Source organism: Mus musculus, chromosome 13 (genome assembly GCF_000001635.26).
Source record: "Mus musculus strain C57BL/6J chromosome 13, GRCm38.p6 C57BL/6J".
Classification (NCBI taxonomy): Eukaryota; Metazoa; Chordata; class Mammalia; order Rodentia; family Muridae; genus Mus; species Mus musculus.
In genome coordinates this window covers 87,499,311-87,520,527 of record NC_000079.6, presented here as the reverse complement: position 1 = coordinate 87,520,527, position 21,217 = coordinate 87,499,311, and positions in this window count along the sequence as shown.

Below are 21,217 nucleotides of genomic sequence, written 5' to 3'. Positions count from 1 at the left end.
ATAAACTAAAAATACCCAAGGCTGAATGGTTTTAGTGCTGAAATCTATCAGTTTTTCTAAGAATAGTTAATGCCAATATAGCTCAAATTATTCCACAAAATAGAGAAGGTACATTGTCAAATACATGTCCTAGGACCACAGCAACCCTAATACTTGATCACATAAAGACTCAGCAACAAGGACAGAAAAAAATTACAAACAAATTAGCCTTATGATCATAAATGCAAAAATTCACTATAAAATACATGCAAACAGAATCCAAAGCATATCACATGATCAACCACTGTTATCCAGTAAGATACTTCCCAGAGATGCACACTGTCTCTAGTTTAGGGTTTCCATTGCAAAAGACACACCATGACAAAGGCAACTCTTACAAAGGACATTAATTTGGGCTGGCTTACAGATTCTGAGGATCATTCCATGCTCTTCATGGCAGGAATAATGGCAGTGTCCAGGCAGGCATGGTGTGGGAGAAAGAGCTGAGAGTTCTACATCTTCAACCATAGGATACTAGAAGCAAACACTCTTCCAAGGGGCTAGGAAGAGGGTCTCAATATCTAGCCCCACAATGACACACTTCCACCAACAAAACAACACCTACTCCATCAAGGCAACACTATTTCAACAAGGCTACAACTTCTAATAGTGCTATTCCCTAGGGAAATAATATTCAAAGTACAGGGTTATTTTAATATCTAAAATTAGGAAATATAAACAACCATATAGAAAGCTATCTGGAGAACCATCTTGAGCAGACTACAGAATTGTCGTATTACCCCCGCCCACCCCCAATCACTGGAGGGTACATATATCTGTTTTAATAATTCCAAGTTCAAGCCCAAGTCTGACAATGAGTAATTTCTACAAAGGTCCTATAGCTTTTCATGGCCTCTATGATTATTTTTGTCTAGATCATTTCCCAGAGCCCTAATGGCCAATCAGAAGGCCTTTTTCTCATCCCCCACATCATCATGACCATCTTCATTCCTCACCCCTGAGAACTACATCTGCTTTATTTATTTGGGAGTGATCGGCTTCTGGGGAAGTATATTCCCCAGAAAGAAAGCTTGAAAATAAAGCAAATATATGAGACATCAGGTAAATTTCAGGCCAATACCAGGGATCAGCACATGTGGGGATCAATGACTTAGCAATGCTACAGGGGTGGGAAGTATGGCAAACCAAATCTTATTCAGTCCCCCAGCATGAGCCTTTTATTCACATATCAATTCACTCATTTATCACAGACTCCCTTTTGATTATCCCAATCAGTATTTTTATGAACTTAGCCCCTTGTTTCTTATGAAAAGAGAGCAAGTGTATTTTTTAGCATAGCAAATGAACTTGAAGATCTGCCTGCCTTTATAAGCACAAAGCTTAGCTATGTGACATCCTATCCTCAGATTACCACTTCCACAACCCCTGTACCTAACCAATGCTATACTTGAACTCATAAATCTGCCTACTTTTGTAAACACAAACAGTAAGCTTTGCTGGATAGAAACTTGCCCTGAAATCACCACTCGCTAATTCTTTCTTTCTGTCTTATATAGGGTTTTATTTTTGTGAAGAGATGCCATGACCAAGGCAACTCTTATACAAGACATTTAATTGGAGCTGGCTTACAGTTTCACAGGTTCACTCCATTGTCATTAAAGAGGGAATATGGCAGAATCCGGTCTGAAATAGGGCTGGAGGAGTTGAGAATTCTCCATCTTCATCCAAAGGAAGACAGGACAAGAATGGCTTCCAAGCAGCTAAGAAGAGGGTTTTAAATGCCACATCCCCAATGACACATGTCTTCCAACAAGGCCAAACCTAATGGAACAAGGCAATACCTCCTAATATTGCCACTCTGTGGGCCAGGCATATTCAGACCACCACAATCTCCTTCCCTAATACCATTCTGACCAGCTGGAACATTACTGCAGCTGTCTCTGTTCTTTTGGGTCCATGAAGTCCCTTACATACTTCATATTGCATCCTTATATTTTGCATAGCTGAGAAATACTATTTCCATATTCTTGCACTCATGTTTTCAGTTTTTCCCACAGCCTTAAGGGCTGTTCCAAAGGTCACAGTGTTTACCATTTTGCTGAGGAACATTAGACACATTATCACTTCCTAGAATAATGCTAGAAACATTAACCTTGATAGGGATTCCCTTCAAAGCCATTCAGAACATGGCAGAATACTCATTTGAACAAAAAAGAAACCTACAGAAGATATTTTTTACCATCTTCACATCTGATAGAGTGCTAATACAGAAGTATATATTAAAAAAAACTCAGATGATTGATATAAGAAAACTAAGTAACCCTATAAAAATGGTTTACACAACTAAAAAAAAAACACTTTTTCACAGTAGAGGAAATTCAAAAGACCAAGAAACATTTAAAGCAATGCTCCTCATCTTTAATCATCAGAGAAATGCAAATCAAAATTATTTTGAAATTTTACCTTACACCTGACAGAATGGCTAAGTTCAGCAATGAAACTGACAGCTCATGCTGGTCAGGATGTTCCATTGCTGGCAGGATTAAAAACTTGTATATCAACCATATAAATATATAATATAATTCCCCATCTAGAAATAGGGAATATAACGAATTCAATACCACTCTTGAACATGTACTCAATAATACCACTCTTGGGCATATATACGCAAAATATTCTCCATTCTACCTCAAGCACACATATTTGAAACAACCTAGGTGTCCCTCAACAAAAGGATGTATAAAGAAAACATGGTGCATTTTATTAATGGAATAATACTCTGGTCTTAAAAGGAAAACAAAAAAAGAGAGAGAAAGCAGAAAGACATTCTAAAATTTTCAGGCAAATAGATGGAGCTAGAACAAATCATCCTATGTACACGAATTCAGACCCTAAAAAATAATTTTGGTATGTATTCTCTTATATCTGGATATCAGGCATTAAATAAATGAAAATCATGCTATAATCTGTAATCTCAGATAAGTCATAGACCTAGGGACTAGGTAGTACACATAAATTTCCCTGAAAAGTAAAACAAAATCTATTTTATGGGTGGAATGCAGTGGGAGACAGTTTGCCTGGCAAGACCTGATAATGAGGATGATTGGGTCTCTGACTCTTATGCCTGCCCAACCTTGCTTGATTGCTGTGTCTGATTTTGCTCAAGTTTATACTTCATCTTAATATATTTTATTTTCTGAAGTTTGATTGTTACCTCCTAGAAACCTGTTCTTTTCTAATAATAGACCAGAATGGAGTAGAGAAAAACTGATAGGAGTAGAGTGAGGGAAAAATATTATCAAGGTATATTGTATAGCACTGTAACTTGTGAATATTTGAATTGTTTTGGATTATACATTTCAAAGATTACTCAGAGTCTTGAGGAGGATTTAGGTTTTGACTTTTGAACATGTTGAAATTATTAATATTATAAAGAATATTGATAAAAATGGAATGAACTCTTTACTATGAGATCACCATGACATATGAGTCATTTATGGTAACTAGAGATGGGTATTAAGAACATGCAAGAAGATTTATTAGCCACCATGAAAAGGTTGGGCTTGAACGTTAGTACTCTGAAAGAATACCACCAGTACTTAACTCTGAGCGGTTGTTCAACCTTCAATCTGTAATCTGCAAAATCTCTGAATACTTTTTAAAAAATGTATCACGTATAGACTGATCCTCTTGTGTCACAAATTCTGTTACAGCAAGAAATTCTACCTAACTCTCTTTAGAAAAAAAAATTGCTAAAATCTTTGTAAAACTGCTTGATTGAGAGTTATTTTCTGTGAAATATAGTTTCTTTTTTAAATATTATACATATCTATTCTAATAACACATAATTTCCAGCAAATGTAATACTGAGTTTCTATTAAAAATGCCAAGATGTTGAGATCTGCTATTTTATGCACTCCATTTAACTTAATTGATACTTGTAGTAAGTATAAGAAAAAAAATGTTGAAATATTATGGTTTTTTTAATGATGCTTGGGTTTTTTTATTAGATATTTTCTTCATTTACATTCCAAATGCTATTCTCTTTCCTAGTTTCCTCTCTGAAAGTCCCCTACACCCTCCCTCCGCCGTGCTCCCCAACCCACCCACTTCCTAACCCTGGCATTCCTCTGTACTGGGGCATATAATCTTTGCAAAACCAAGGGCCTCTCCTCCCATTGATGGCTGACTAGGCCATCCTCTGCTGCATATGGAACTAGAGACACAAGCTCTGGCAGTACTGCTTAGTTCATATTGTTGTTCCTCCTATAGGGTTGCAGACCCCTTTAGCTCCTTGGGTAATTTCTCTAGCTCCTTCATTGGGGGCCCTGTGTTCCATCCAATAGATTACTGTAAGCATCCACTTCTGTATTTTCCAGTCACTGGCATAGCCTCACAAGAGACAACTATATAAGGGTCATGTCAGAAAAATCTTTCTGGCATATGCAATAGTGTCTGGGTTTGGTGGTTGTTTATGGGATGGATCTCTTGGTGGGGCAATCTCTGGATGGTCCTTCCTTCCACCTCAGCTCTGATCTTTGTTTCTGTAACTCCTTCCATGGGTATTTTGTTCCCCATTGTAAGAAGGAATGAAGTGCCCACACTTTGGTCTTCCTTATTCTTGAGTTTCATGTAGTTTGTGATTTTGTAATTGGATATTTTGAGCTTCTGGGTTAATATCCACTTATTAGTGAGTGCATATCACATGTATTCTTTTGTGATTGGGTTATCTCACTCAGGAAGATATCCTCTAGATCCATTCAGTTTCCTAAGAATTTCATAAATTCATTGTTTTCAACAGAAAATTGGACATAGTACTACCAGAAGATCCAGCAATACCTATCCTGGGCATATACCCAGAAGAAGTTTCAACTTGTAATAATGACACATGCTCCATTGTGTTCATAGCAGCCTTATTTATAACAGGCAGAAGCTGGAAAGAACCCAGATGTCCCTCAACAGAGGAATGAATGCAGAAAATGTGGTACATTTATGAAATGTTATATTTCTTAATAAAAATAGGTTATGATTCCATATTTCTTTTATATGTTTATTAGGAAGTAAAACAATAGAAAGTAAATGCAGTTGTCTATCTATATTAATAAATTACAATATTCTAAGTATTCATATATAATAGTATTTAGACTATATTAAAAACAAACCATGTAATATCAATTTAAGTAAAAACTTATGATTTATAGCCCTGGACTCATCTTCAGTGAAAAAAGTTATGTTATAATGGCAGAAAGAAAGACAGAGAAGGCTCACAATACATATACTGCATGCTAACATATATAATATTGAGTGAAAATTTCAAAAAGCTAATATTTTTGCTTATTTGTTTTTATTATTAGAAGCAGGGAATTTCTGAGTATCCTTGGCAGTCCCAGAACTCACTCTGTAGACCAACTGGCCTTAAACTCCTACCTTAGTCTGCCTGTTTTTTGCCTCCTTTGTGCTAGAATTAAAGCCATGGGTACCCACTGCCCAGCACAAAGAACCTTTTTAGTTAATGGAAAACATAAGAAAAAGAAAATCATATACAGCATATTTGAGATTTAAACTTTTATACTTGAAAATGATAAGGCCAAGCTGGAAATATTAAAGTGTATAAAATGAATAATGAAGGAAAGTTGCCAAAATTTAATAAAAAAATTGCACAGTTATTCAAAAGGATGGAAAATTACGGAGTGGTTACATAAAAATGACTTATAAAGTTTATCTCCAGTAAAGTTTTAACATGCCAACAGACAAGCCCCTTCCGCTCGACTCGAGCCCCGGGCTACCTTGCCAGCAGAGTCTTGCCCAACACCCGCAAGGGCCCACACGGGACTCCCCACGGGATCCTAAGACCTCTGGTGAGTGGAACACAGCGCCTGCCCCAATCCAATCTCGCGGAACCTGAGACTGCGGTACATAGGGAAGCAGGCTACCCGGGCTTGATCTGGGGCACAAACCCCTTCCACTCCACTCGAGCCCCAGGCTACCTTGCCAGCGGAGTCGCCTGACACCCGCAAGGGCCCACACAGGATTCCACACGAGATCGTAAGACCTCTAGTGAGTGGAACACAACTTCTGCCAGGAGTCTGGTTCGAACACCAGATATCTGGGTACCTGCCCTGCAAGAAGAGAGCTTGCCTGCAGAGAATACTCTGCCCACTGAAACTAAGGAGAGTGCTACCCTCCAGGTCTGCTTATAGAGGCTAACACAGTCACCTGAAGAACAAGCTCTTAACAGTGACAACTAAAACAGCTAGCTTCAGAGATTACCAGATGGCGAAAGGCAAACGTAAGAATCCTACTAACAGAAATCAAGACCACTCACCATCAGCAGAACGCAGCACTCCCACCCCACCTAGTCCTGGGCACCCCAACACAACCGAAAATCTAGACCCAGATTTAAAAACATTTCTCATGATGATGATAGAGGACATCAAGAAGGACTTTCACAAGTCACTTAAAGAATTACAGGAGAGCACTGCTAAAGAAAAGCTTAAAGAAAAGCAGGAAAACACAGCCAAACAGGTAGAAATCATTAAAGAAAAACAGGAAAACACATCCAAACAGGTGATGGAAATGAACAAAACCATACTAGAACTAAAAGGGGAAGTAGACACAATAAAGAAAACCCAAAGCGAGGCAACGCTGGAGATAGAAACCCTAGGAAAGAGATCTGGAACCATAGATGCGAGCATCAGCAACAGAATACAAGAAATGGAAGAGAGAATCTCAGGTGCAGAAGATTCCATAGAGAACATCGACACAACAGTCAAAGAAAATACAAAATGCAAAAGGATCCTAACTCAAAACATCCAGGTAATGCAGGACACAATGAGAAGACCAAACCTACGGATAATAGGAATTGATGAGAATGAAGATTTTCAACTTAAAGGGCCAGCTAATATCTTCAACAAAATAATAGAAGAAAACTTCCCAAACATAAAAAAAGGGATGCCCATGATCATACAAGAAGCCTACAGAACTCCAAATAGACTGGACCAGAAAAGAAATTCCTCCCGACACATAATAATCAGAACAACAAATGCACTAAATAAAGATAGAATATTAAAAGCAGTAAGGGAGAAAGGTCAAGTAACATATAAAGGAAGGCCTATCAGAATTACACCAGACTTTTCACCAGAGACTATGAAAGCCAGAAGAGCCTGGACAGATGTTATACAGACACTAAGAGAACACAAATGCCAGCCCAGGCTACTATACCCGGCCAAACTCTCAATTACCATAGATGGAGAAACCAAAGTATTCCACGACAAAAACAAATTCACACAATATCTTTCCACGAATCCAGCCCTTCAAAGGATAATAACAGAAAAGAAGCAATACAAGGACGGAAATCACGCCCTAGAACAACCAAGAAAGTAATCATTCAACAAACCAAAAAGAAGACAGCCACAAGAACAGAATGCCAACTCTTAAAGGAGAATTATCAACCTCAGAATTAGCAAAGCCTAAGCAAGAATTATGTCGTTAGTAACACCACGATTTGTGGCTAAAATAGGAGATGGAAGTTGTTTCTCATCATCCCTGTTTTTTTCCACAGCCTAAGGACACCTTGCAGTAACAGCAAGGGTGAAAAGCCAGAGGTCAGCTAAGGGGCTAAGCCTGTCTATCAAAATAAAAACCAATCTTTATTAATATAGAAATATCTACTCTTCTAGCCCTTTAGGTAAACCTAATTTTTAACTCAGACTGAATGCCACGTGCTGGAAATGTCCTTGGAAAGGAGATAACAGCAGCCACCTGTGTGCTCTAGGGGGGCGGGGATGCACATCCGCTGGTCAGCTTCGAGAATGTTGATTTACCTGCTTGAAAGACAAAATCTTGAAAGACAGTGAGAAAGTAGGAAAGCAGAACTTCTTTCGGGGAAGTCTAGGTACTTTATTCAAATGCAAATTGTAAAGCTGAGGCTAGTCTCCGGCCTCCTGTCGGGAGCTGGCTCAGAGAGTAGCTGGAAAACAGCTTTGGGAGCTTTCACTCTCAGCTGAATTCTAAGCACAAAAGGAATTTTAGTCTTTAGAATGATACTTACCAGAAGAGTCAGAATCTGTGTTCATCTGACGAATTAATCTCTCTGGCAGCCACCGCGCTCCATCTTCATCTCGTGAAAAAACACAAACTGAGCCCCTACCCCAAATTAGAACTGGATCTGGACCCTTCCATTCATTAGTCAGGGGGTCCTTCCATTTTACCAATGCATAAGAATTAGAAGTAACTGGATGCCAGTGGCAATCCGCTGCAGACTGGCCCTTGATATCGGTGTGCAAGAAATTTAGGACAAATAAGGTGAAGGCAAGGTGGGCCTTTGGTGACCTTGGGGGATATAGCTGCCCCTCTTTTGTTTTAAAAAGCCAATTTTTTAAGGTGCGATGAGCACGTTCAACTATTCCTTGTCCCATGGGGTTGTAAGGAATTCCAGTTTTATGTTTAATACCGAATTCTTTACAGAATGAAATAAAGTTTTTACTGGAATAAGATGGCCCATTGTCTGTCTTAATAAGTTTAGGCAATCCCATGGCATTAAATGCTTGTAGGCAATGATCAATTACGTTTTTTGAAGCTTCTCCTGTATGCAGAGAAGCAAAAAGAAATCCTGAACAAGTATCAATGCAAACATGTATATATTTTAGTTTTCCAAATTCTGCATAATGGGTTATATCCATTTGCCAAATATGATTAGGCATAAGGCCTCTAGGATTAACTCCTAGATGCGGCACTGGAGATAAAGTAATACATTTAGGACATTGCTTTACAATCATTCTCGCTTGCTCCTTTGTGATCTTATGTCGGAGCCTTAGGGTATGGCTAGAGAGATGAAACCTTTCATGATCACGTTGGGCCAAAGCAACCCGATCTGAAACTAAGGCTTCTCCTATTAGAGCTCTGTCAATGCGATCATTACCCTCTGCCAGAGGTCCAGGAAGACCAGAGTGAGACCGTATGTGGCCAATATAAAACGGATTTTTCCGGGCGAGAATGATGTTTTGTAATTCTGAAAATAAAGATCCTGACGGCGTATTGAAGTTAAACGTACCACAGGTTTCCAATAAGGGTACTGACTGAGCAACATATAAACTGTCAGTAAAAATATTAAAAGCCTCATGTACAGACTGAAAAACCTTCAGTACTGCTGTTAATTCGGTGAGCTGAGCCGAGAGACCAGGAGTCTCTACAATAACCTGTTGATTACTAATAAGATATCCAGCTCGCCCTTTAGAGGAGCCATCAGTAAAAATCAATAGAGCATTATTTAAAGGCTGTAAGGAAGCCATCTTAGGAAATATCATATCATGTACATTTAAGAATTTTATCAACCTATCTTGGGGGTAGTGGCTATCTATAGTTCCTTCAAACCCTAATTGTGCAAGCAACCAATCTGTACTATGCTGTTTCAGCCAAGTGTCCTGACTCACGCTGTAAGGCTGGACAATGATATCTGGCTCCTTTCCAAAATAAGTCAATGCCTGCCTTTTTCCAGTGATAATCATCTGAGCCACTGCTTCGTGATATGGCAAGATATTACGTTTGGGAGAAATCCTCAAATGTATCCACATTATAGGAAATTTTTGCCATAGCAATCCCGTAGGCACATGAGTCGTATTAAAAATTAACAGGTGCAGCAGCAGGGAGTAATCTATGTAAGTGACAAACTGTTCTTCAATAGCCTTTTCCACTAGCTGTAAGGCCAGTAGTCCTTCTGAGGTTAGGGATCTAGGGGAAGTGGGATCAGAACTCCCTTTAAGAATATCAAATAAAGGTTTCAACTCCCCTGTAGTAAGCTTTAGATAGGGGCGAAGCCAATTTATATCACCTAACAATTTTTGAAAATCATTTAAGGTCCTTAAGTTATCTCTACGAATAACAATTTTCTGGGGAAAAACAGCTTGATCAGTGAGTCTAAAACCCAAATAATTATAAGGATCCTGAGTTTGTATCTTTTCAGAAGCAATTTGTAATCCCTTATCAGCCAGGGCCTTTCGTAAGTCTCCATAACACAAAAGCAAATCTTGGGGGTCCTTTCCCGCCATCAAGACATCATCTGTGAAATGAATGATGTAAATATTTGGCCATTGTTGTCTAACAGGCTGAATTGCCTTTGCCACAAACCTTTGACATAAGGTGGGACTATTAGCCATGCCCTGCGGGAGAACTGTCCATTGATATCTTTTCATGGGTTCCTTGAAATTTACAGAAGGAACACTAAAAGCAAATCTCTCACAATCCTTTGGATGCAAAGGGATGGTAAAGAAACAATCTTTCAAATCTATAACAATCTTAAAATATCCCTTAGGAATGGCTACTGGGGAGGGGAGCCCCGGTTGTAAAGTTCCCATAAGTACCATGGTTTTATTAACCTTTCTTAAATCTTGCAACAGTCTCCATTTTCCTGATTTCTTCCTGATAATGAAAATGGGTGTATTCCAGGGAGAGTGAGACTCCACCAAATGTCCTGCTTCTAACTGCTCCTGCACTAGCAAAGAAGCGGCCTCTAATTTCTCTTTAGGTAAAGACCACTGATCTACCCACACCGGAATATCATTACGCCATTGAATTTTTTCGGCGTGGGATGCAGGCAAGACAGTGGCCGCTACTGAAAATACTTTAAACCTCTCACGTTAGAGTGGGGTTTAAAATCCTCAAAAGTCTTAATTTTCTGTCCCTTCTTTATTAGTCCACGATCAGGCAGGGGTCCCTGCCTGAACATCTGTTCAGTCACCATCTCCTTAGAACTGCACAGGATAACGCCCATCTGTGACAACAGATCTCTTCCCCACAGGGTTACAGGCAAATTTGGCATAACATACGGCTGAATATTTCCTGATTTTCCATCCTCATCTCTCCAGGTTAGCAATTTGGAACTACGTTTTGGGTTACTGGCATAACCAATTCCTTGAAGGTGAGTCAAAGAAACAGACAGGGGCCAGTTTGAGGGCCAGTCCTGCCCTCTAATAATCGTTACATCTGCCCCGGTATCTATTAATCCTTCAAAGCTTTTTCCATCAAGAATCAATTTAAGGTTAGGTCTCTGATTGGTGATAGATTTCACCCAATTTACGCCAGAGGAGTCAAAGTTATTCTGTCCTTCTTCATTTTCAAAGAATTTAGATAGTGACCAGCGCAAAGGGATCAAAGTAAGTTGAGCAATTTTCTGATTAGCGGGTATAGTTATAGCACCACGAGGGCAAGCGGCTATGATTTTAATTTCTCCCTCATAATCATTACTTATAACACCTGGATAAATCTGCAGGCCTTCTACAATAGAACTGCTTCGTCCTAAGGGAAAACCACAGGTTCCTACAGGTAGTGGTCCAAAGACTCCGGTAGGCAGAGTTTGGACTCCCACTTCTGGGGTTAATGCTGCATGGACAGTGGAACAGAGGTCCAGTCTTGCATTTCCTGGGTTTGACCTGACAAGCTCAAGAACTGATCTTGTTGGCTGGGCAGCAGATTTATAGCCCCATAAGCTGTCTTCTTTGAGTAACTTGGGGCCTGGGGCTGACCCCTTTCCTCGTTTCCCGGCACCGGGCGGCTCAAAACCCTTGTTTTATGCTTACAATCTTTTGCCCAGTGGCGGCCCTTCCCACACCGGGGACATATTCCTGGGGCACGGCCTGTTTGTCTAACCTCGGCACCCTTGTTCTGAGGACAATCAATTCTAAAATGATCTAAACTTCCACACTTAAAGCATACATTTTTTCCTCGTTTCCTTGAGAATATTGCTTGCGCGTGGGTTCCTTGCAAGATCTCGCAGGAAGGCCCGATGTCTGTGCAAAGGCGGACATATCCCGCCAAATCTGTCGTTCCCTTATGCGGTTGAATCGCAGCTCGGCAAATTGCGTTAGCATTCTCATAAGCCAATTGCATAACGAAAGGACTTCCCGTGTCCGGATTCCCAAGGATTCTACTAGCTGAAATCAATAGCCTGTCCACAAAATCCTGATATGGTTCATCAGAACTCTGCCGAATGCTAGCTAAACTTCCACCAATCTCTCCTTTGACTGGCAACCTTCCCCAAGCTCGGCGCGCGGGAGTCGCAATTTGTGCATACACTGCAACAGGAAAATCAATCTGATTTGTCTGTCCCTCATATGGACCCTCCCCTAAAAGCATGTTGCTATCCCAGCCTGAATTACCAGCCTGAGCGTTAGAAGCAGCAGTTTTCTTACTGGCATCTCGCCATTCAGAATCCCAAAGCAAAAAATCTCCTCCTGACAGGGTAGCCTTAGAAAGAGTCTTCCAATCTAAAGGGGTTAAGTGTGACTCCACAACTGTGTCCAGTAATGCTTGAGTGAATGGGGCTGAAGGGCCATATTGCACAACAGCCGCCTTTAACTCTTTTATCAACTTGAAATCTAAGGTCTGGTAATGTCTGCCCCTAGTATCTTGCTGATCAACTACCTCGACCACAGGAAAGGCTAGCGTATTAGACATATTCTGTCCTTTCCCACGAGCCTGACTCACAACCTTTTCTAGCGGCACCTGGTGAACTACAGAAGAGTTACTCTTCTCCGCTTCTGACATCTTTTTTAGTTCCCGAAGCTCATTAGTCAGCCTCTGAAGCTTAATCTCAAACTCTAACTCGCTTAGTCGTGTGTCCCTATGAGTGGCACCTCCCGAAGTGGGGACTACAGGTGGAGCAGGAGATTCACAAGAGGACCAATTCTCATTAAGGTAATGGGCAGCTCCTCTATCTGAGTGATTTTTGTTAAAAATCAGTTTTTCATCCGAGTTTCCACATTTATCAATTTTTGAGTTAAGAAGATCTTTTTCTGAGGAGGCCCTCTCTGACAGGCACTCCTCCTGAGATACCACAAGCTCCACCTGGGGGCAACTTAGCCCTGGGGAAGTGGCATCTTTTATTGCATCATTTACGAGCGCCCAGAGGCCTAGGGTAAAATTATCTGCCTGAGTGATTTTTAAGGCCTCACCAACTTTCGCCCAGGTTCCACAATCTAGTGTTTCTTCTTCCTTGCACCATGGGCAACAGCTATCTATCTTACCTAAAAAATTTTTTACTAATTGTACTTCAAGCCTTACTCCTCTGGCCTGAAACAACTCCTGAAAACTATGGGCAACCGCCTGATCCATGACTTTAAACCCTTTCTTCTTCCACCTAAGCAGCTTCCTAAAAAGCTGCGGCTAACCTGCCTGTTTCTGTTTCTAGTTCCGATTAACATGCTGCTGACCCAAGCAGAACTGATTCAAGCTTAATTTTCGTATCCTACCGCATCCTCAGCAACACTTTACAAAACTGAAATTTTAAGCTAGCGCTAGCATGTGTACCTGTTCGTTGCTCTGATGTCCAATACAAAGATCCTTTCATGTAGAGCTCCACCGCAGCGTTCCTCTTAACATCTCTCTGCCATTCTTCAGGTCCCAGTTCTGGCGCCAAAATGTTGCAGCCTCCAGCAGCTCGCAACATGAACGGTTCGACTGAGAAGGCTACTCGAGCTGTAAGAGAGGAATCTAGACGGGGCAAAAGAAGAAACGGAGCTAAGACAAATTCATTCTGATCAAAGCTCAAATTTTATTGTTGGGACACTAGTTATGAAGGAAGGGGGAGGGGACCCGATTCCCGCCGAATAATCTCGGGTCCAGTAGAAAGGTGCACGTGTGTGGCTCCTCAGGTTCCAGCAGTGGGCGTGGCAGAACGAATGAGCAGGAAGCTCCACCCCGAGCAAGCAGGTTTCAGGCTGGAGGAGGGGAGACTACAAACTCTAACAACAAAAATAAAAGGAAGCAACAATTACTTTTCCTTAATATTTCTTAATATCAATGGACTCAATTCCCCAATAAAAAGACATAGACTAACCGACTGGCTACACAAACAGGACCCAACATTCTGCTGCTTACAGGAAACCCATCTCAGGGAAAAAGACAGACACTACCTCAGAGTGAAAGACTGGAAAACAATTTTCCAAGCAAATGTTCTGAAGAAACAAGCTGGAGTAGCCATTTTAATATCGGATAAAATCGACTTCCAACCCAAAGTTATCAAAAAAGACAAGGAGGGACACTTCATACTCATCAAAGGTAAAATCCTCCAAGAGGAACTCTCAATTCTGAATATCTACGCGCCAAATGCAAGGGCAGCCACATTCATTAGAGACACTTTAGTAAAGCTCAAAGCATACATTGCACATCACACAATAATAGTGGGAGACTTCAACACACCACTTTCTTCAAAGGACAGATCGTGGAAACAGAAACTAAACAGGGACACAGTGAAACTAACAAAAGTTATGAAACAAATGGACCTGACAGATATCTACAGAACATTTTATCCTAAAACAAAAGGATATACGTTCTTCTCAGCACCTCACGGGACCTTCTCCAAAATTGACCATATAACTGGTCACAAAACAGGCCTCAATAGATACAAAAATATTGAAATTGTCCCATGTATCCTATCAGACCACCATGGCCTAAGACTGATCTTCAATAACAACATAAATAATGGAAAGCCAAGATTCATGTGGAAACTGAATAACAATCTTCTCAATGATACCTTGGTCAAGGAAGGAATAAAGAAAGAAATTAAAGACTTTTTAGAGTTTAATGAAAATGAAGCCACAACGTACCCAAACCTATGGGACACAATGAAAGCATTTCTAAGAGGGAAACTCATAGCTCTGAGTGCCTCCAAGAAGAAACGGGAGACAGCACATACCAGCAGCTTGATAACACATCTAAAAGCCCTAGAAAAAAAGGAAGCAAATTCACCCAAGAGGAGTAGACGGCAGGAAATAATCAAACTCAGGGGTGAAATCAACCAAGTGGAAACAAGAAGAACTATTCAAAGAATTAACCAAACGAGGAGTTGGTTCTTTGAGAAAATCAACAAGATAGATAAACCCTTAGCTAGACTCACTAAAGGGCACAGGGACAGCATCCTAATTAACAAAATCAGAAATGAAAAGGGAGACATAACAACAGATCCTGAAGAAATCCAAAACACCATCAGATCCTTCTACAAAAGGCTATACTCAACAAAACTGGAAAACCTGGACGAAATGGACAAATTTCTGGACAGATACCAGGTACCAAAGATGAATCAGGATCAAGTTGATCATCTAAACAGTCCCATATCACCTAAAGAAATAGAAGCAGTTATTAATAGTCTCCCAACAAAAAAAAGCCCAGGACCAGATGGGTTTAGTGCAGAGTTCTATCAGACCTTAAAAGAAGATCTAATTCCAGTTCTGCACAAACTATTTCACAAAATAGAAGTAGAAGGTACTCTACCCAACTCATTTTATGAAGCCACTATTACTCTGATACCTAAACCACAGAAAGACCCAACAAAGATAGAGAACTTCAGACCAATTTCTCTTATGAATATCGATGCAAAAATCCTCAATAAAATTCTCGCTAACCGAATCCAAGAACACATTAAAGCAATCATCCATCCTGACCAAGTAGGTTTTATTCCAGGGATGCAGGGATGGTTTAATATACGAAAATCCATCAATGTAATCCATTATATAAACAAACTCAAAGACAAAAACCACATGATCATCTCGTTAGATGAAGAAAAAGCATTTGACAAGATCCAACACCCATTCATGATAAAAGTTTTGGAAAGATCAGGAATTCAAGGCCCATAACTAAACATGATAAAAGCAATCTACAGCAAACCAGTAGCCAACATCAAAGTAAATGGAGAGAAGCTGGAAGCAATCCCACTAAAATCAGGGACTAGACAAGGCTGCCCACTTTCTCCCTACCTTTTCAACATAGTACTTGAAGTATTAGTCAGAGCAATTCGACAACTAAAGGAGATCAAGGGGATACAAATTGGAAAAGATGAAGTCAAAATATCACTTTTTGCAGATGATATGATAGTATATATAAGTGACCCTAAAAATTCTACCAGAGAACTCCTAAACCTGATAAACAGCTTCGGTGAAGTAGCTGGATATAAAATAAACTCAAACAAGTCAATGGCCTTTCTCTATACAAAGAATAAACAGGCTGAGAAAGAAATTAGGGAAACAACACCCTTCTCAATAGTCACAAATAATATAAAATATCTTGGCGTGACTCTAACTAAGGAAGTGAAAGATCTGTATGATAAAAACTTCAAATCTCTGAAGAAAGAAATTAAGGAAGGTCTCAGAAGATGGAAAGATCTCCCATGCTCATGGATTGGCAGGATCAACATTGTAAAAATGGCTATTTTGCCAAAAGCAATCTACAGATTCAATGCAATCCCCATCAAAATTCCAACTCAATTCTTCAATGAATTGGAAGGAGCAATTTGCAAATTTGTCTGGAATAACAAAAAACCTAGGATAGCAAAAAGTCTTCTCAAGGATAAAGGAACTTCTGGCAGAATCACCATGCCAGACCTAAAGCTTTACTACAGAGCAATTGTGATAAAAACTGCATGGTACTGGTATAGAGACAGACAAGTAGACCAATGGAATAGAATTGAAGACCCAGAAATGAACCCACACACCTATGGTCACTTGATCTTCGACAAGGGAGCTAAAACCATCCAGTGGAAGAAAGACAGCATTTTCAACAATTGGTGCTGGCACAACGGGTTGTTATCTTGTAGAAGAATGCGAATCGATCCATACTTATCTCCTTGTACTAAGGTCAAATCTAAGTGGATCAAGGAACTTCACATAAAACCAGAGACACTGAAACTTATAGAGGAGAAAGTGGGGAAAAGCCTTGAAGATATGGGCACAGGGGAAAAATTCCTGAACAGAACAGAATGGCTTGTACTGTAAGATCGAGAATTGACAAATGGGACCTAATGAAACTCCAAAGTTTCTGCAAGGCAAAAGACACCGTCAGTAAGACAAAAAGACCACCAACAGATTGGGAAAGGATCATTACCTATCCTAAATCAGATAGGGGACTAATATCCAACATATATAAAGAACTCAAGAAGGTGGACTTCAGAAAATCAAATAACCCCATTAAAAAATGGGGCTCAGAACTGAACAAAGAATTCTCACCTGAGGAATACCAAATGGCAGAGAAGCACCTGAATAAATGTTCAACATCCTTAATCATCAGGGAAATGCAAATCAAAACAACCCTGAGATTCCACCTCACACCAGTCAGAATGGCTAAGATCAAAAATTCAGGTGACAGCAGATGCTGGCGTGGATGTGGAGAAAGAGGAACACTCCTCCATTGTTGGTGGGAGTGCAGGCTTGTACAACCACTCTGGAAATCAGTCTGGCGGTTCCTCAGAAAACTGGACATAGTACTACAGAGGATCCAGCAATACCTCTCCTGGGCATATATCCAGAAAATGCCCCAACTGGTAAGAAGGACACATGCTCCACTATGTTCATAGCAGCCTTATTTATAATAGCCAGAAGCTGGAAAGAACCTAGATGCCCCTCAACAGAGGACTGGATACAGAAAATGTGTTACATCTACACAATGGAGTACTACTCAGCTATTAAAAAGAATGAATTTATGAAATTCCTAGCCAAATGGATGGACCTGGAGGGCATCATCCTGAGTGAGGTAACACATTCACAAAGAAACTCACACAATATGTACTCACTGATAAGTGGATATTAGCCCCAAACCTAGGATACCCAAGATATAAGATATAATTTGCTAAACACATGAAACTCAAGAAGAATGAAGACTGAAGTGTGGACACTATGCCCCTCCTTAGATTTGGGAACAAAACACCTATGGAAGGAGTTACAGAGACAAAGTTTGGAGCTGAGATGAAAGGATGGACCATGTAGAGACTGCCATATCCAGGGATCCACCCCATAATCAGCATCCAAACGCTGACACCATTGCATACACTAGCAAGATTTTATTGAAAGGACCCAGATGTAGCTGTCTCTTGTGAGACTATGCCGGGTCCTAGCAAACACAGAAGTGGATGCTCACAGTCAGCTAATGGATGGATCATAGGGCTCCCAATGGAGGAGCTAGAGAAAGTAGCCAAGGAGCTAAAGGGATCTGCAACCCTATAGGTGGAACAACATTATGAACTAACCAGTACCCCGGAGCTCTTGACTCTAGCTGCATATATATCAAAAGATGGCCTAGTCGGCCATCACTGGAAAGAGAGGCCCATTGGACTTGCAAACTTTATATGCCCCAGTACAGGGGAACACCAGGGCCAAAAAGGGGGAGTGGGTGGGCAGGGGAGTGGGGGTGGGTGGATATGGGGGACTTTTGGTATAGCATTGGAAATTTAAATGAGCTAAATACCTAATAAAAAATGGAAAAAAAAAACATGCCAACAAAAATGTCAAAGAAGCTATTTCAAAGGAGTCATATCTTTGTAATAGAAGTAGATTTTTGTCATTCATTTTAGATTATACAAATGTAGAATATTAGAATTGACATATTTATACAGACTAAAGACCTATGCTAATTGCATATTTATAATGACATGTAAAAACCATGCCTTTTTTATCAAAGAATATCATTATTGATTTCTAATAATCATACATTTATAGATTTATGATTCAGGCATGAAAAACATTAACTGGAAGGATTCACTTTGGTTTTTTCATATTTTACTGGGGTAAGATAATTATTTAGAGTATAACTCTGAAAGAAAACACTAAAATTTAAAAAAGAATTTTAGCTTAAATTATAAAAGAAATAATAAAATTGAGTGGGAAATTCAAAATTAAGAGTATTAACATGTAAAAGATGAGAATGTATATATATAGAGAGAGATACACATAATTCTCATATATATATATATATATATATATATATATATATATATATATATATATGATGGGAAAAAACAATTACCCAGATGACTTCTTTCTAAAGAAAATTCATAAACGAGGATGTGTGAGATTTCTGAGAAGTTGTGAAAAAACTCCAATAAGACAAGAGTCTAGTAACTTCAGTACTTCCATATTTGAATTTGTTCTTGGAATGTGCTTTTGTTTCCATCCCAAATTTAGTAAATGCTAGTGAGTTTGATTAAGATTATCCATCATAATTTGTTATTCAAATCAGTTTCCAACGAAGGGTTGCCCTCTTGACTATATACAGTCTAAAATCATGTCACCTTTATTATTTTGCCTTGCTTAATATTCAGAATACACTCAGAATAGAAATTATCTGGTTAACTGAAAAAAAATGGATATTGCATGAGACTTCAATCTGCTTCATTTTTAGGCTGCACTTTCCCAGGTTCTGTCACAAAGGGCAGCAACAGACCTGATTACCTAAAAGTCACATTAATATTTAAGTGTAAATGAGTTGTTACAAAATATCATACAATTGTATTTATAAAAGACTATGTTATATACTATTAAAATAAAGGTACTACCAGTGTTAAAGTAGTCTATATTCTAAGTATTATGAAACAACAAATATTCTGAAATATAGATTGATTATATAGAAATCACAGATCTAAGAGAGTATGAGCAAAATGATCATATTTTATAAGTAGAAACAATACATTCATTAAAATGCTATAGCAATATTTCAAAATATGAAGATTGAAAATAATTTTCAAAACAATCTGGAGTTACAAGATCTTAATACAAAAATGTTTATTTTTTTAATTCAACTTTTAACACTATCTTTTAAGCTTACACAAGAAAAGAGCAGGTTTCCAAATACTATGTAAACTCTCAACTCACCTAACTCATATTTTCCTCATGAACATCGGAAACAGTGGACGATGTGCATACAATCCTTAAGCACACAAGAAAAATGCATTAAATCAGTTCATAAGCTAGTTTATAACAAGTCTGGATTACCATTATTATAGTTGATTCTCAGCACCACGAGAGGAAAACACTGATCTGCTACTGTCTTCCAAATTCTACTTGACCATGCTTTGGAAAGCCAACCCTCTGTACCCAAATTCCACCCAGAAGAGAGCTGGCCTCCCAGGAGTGCTCTCACTCCTAAGCCCAGAGGTGAGATCATCACTTTTGCAACAATAATTGTCCAAAGAGGAGTCCACAGGTGCACAAAAGTCCTAGGAACAGCAAAGCAGCTGGGGACAGGATCTTTCCTGTCTCCATCTGTGCCCTGGATCTAAGGCTGTCCCATACTGCTCTGCACCGAAATCCCACACAGGAGAGTGCTGTTCTACCTAGGAGTGCTGACACACCTAAGATCACAAGATCACAGGCACACAGGAAGGAAAAGCTCCAGATATAGACAGCAAGACCAATTAACACTAGAGGTAACCAGATGGCTAGAGGCAAGTTCAAGAACCTAAGCAACAGAAACCCAGGCTACTTCACATCATCAGAACCCAGTTTATCCACCACAGAAAGCTCTGGATAACCCAACAGACTGAAAAAGCAAGATTTGGATTTGAAATCACATCTCATGATAATGATAGAGGACTTTAAGAAAGATATAAAAACTACCTTTAAAGAATAACAGGAGAACACAGATAAACAGGTAGAAGCCCTTAAAAAAGGAAACAAAAAGACCCCTTAAAGAATTAAAGAAAAACAACCAAATAGGTAAGGAAATCTAAAAATGGAAATAGAAACAATAAAGAAATCACAAAGGGAAGAACCCTGGAGATAGGAAACTTAGGAAAGAGATCAGGAGTCATAGATGCAAGTATCACCAACAAAATACAAGTGATAGAAGAGAGAATCTCAGGTACAGAAGACATCAGAGAAAGCATTGACACAAGAGTCAAAGACAATGCAAAATGCAAAAAGCTCCTAACCCAAAAACATCCAGGAAATCAAGGACACAATGAAAAGACTAAAAATCTAAGAAGCCTACAGAACTCCAAATCAATGGGACCAGAGGAGGAAAAAACAAAACAAAACAAAACAAACCCCCCCAAAACAAAACAAAACAACAACAACAACAACAAAAAACAAACCTACTCCTGTCACATAATAATCAAAACAGTAAATGCATAAAACAAAGAAAGAATATTAAAAGCCATAAGGGAATATGGTCAAGTAACATTAAAATCAGACCTATCATAATTACACAAGAATTCTCACCAGAAACTATAAAAGCCAGAAAGTCTTGAGCAGATGTCTTACAAATCCTAAGATAGCACAAATGCCAGGCTAGGCTACTATACATAGCAAAAATCTCAATTACCATAAATGGAGAAACCAAGGTATTCCATGATGAAAACAAATTTCGATAATATTTTTCCACAAATATAACCCTACAAAGGAAAATAGATGGAAAACTCCAACACAAGAAGGGAAACTACATCTTAGAAAAAGCACAAAAC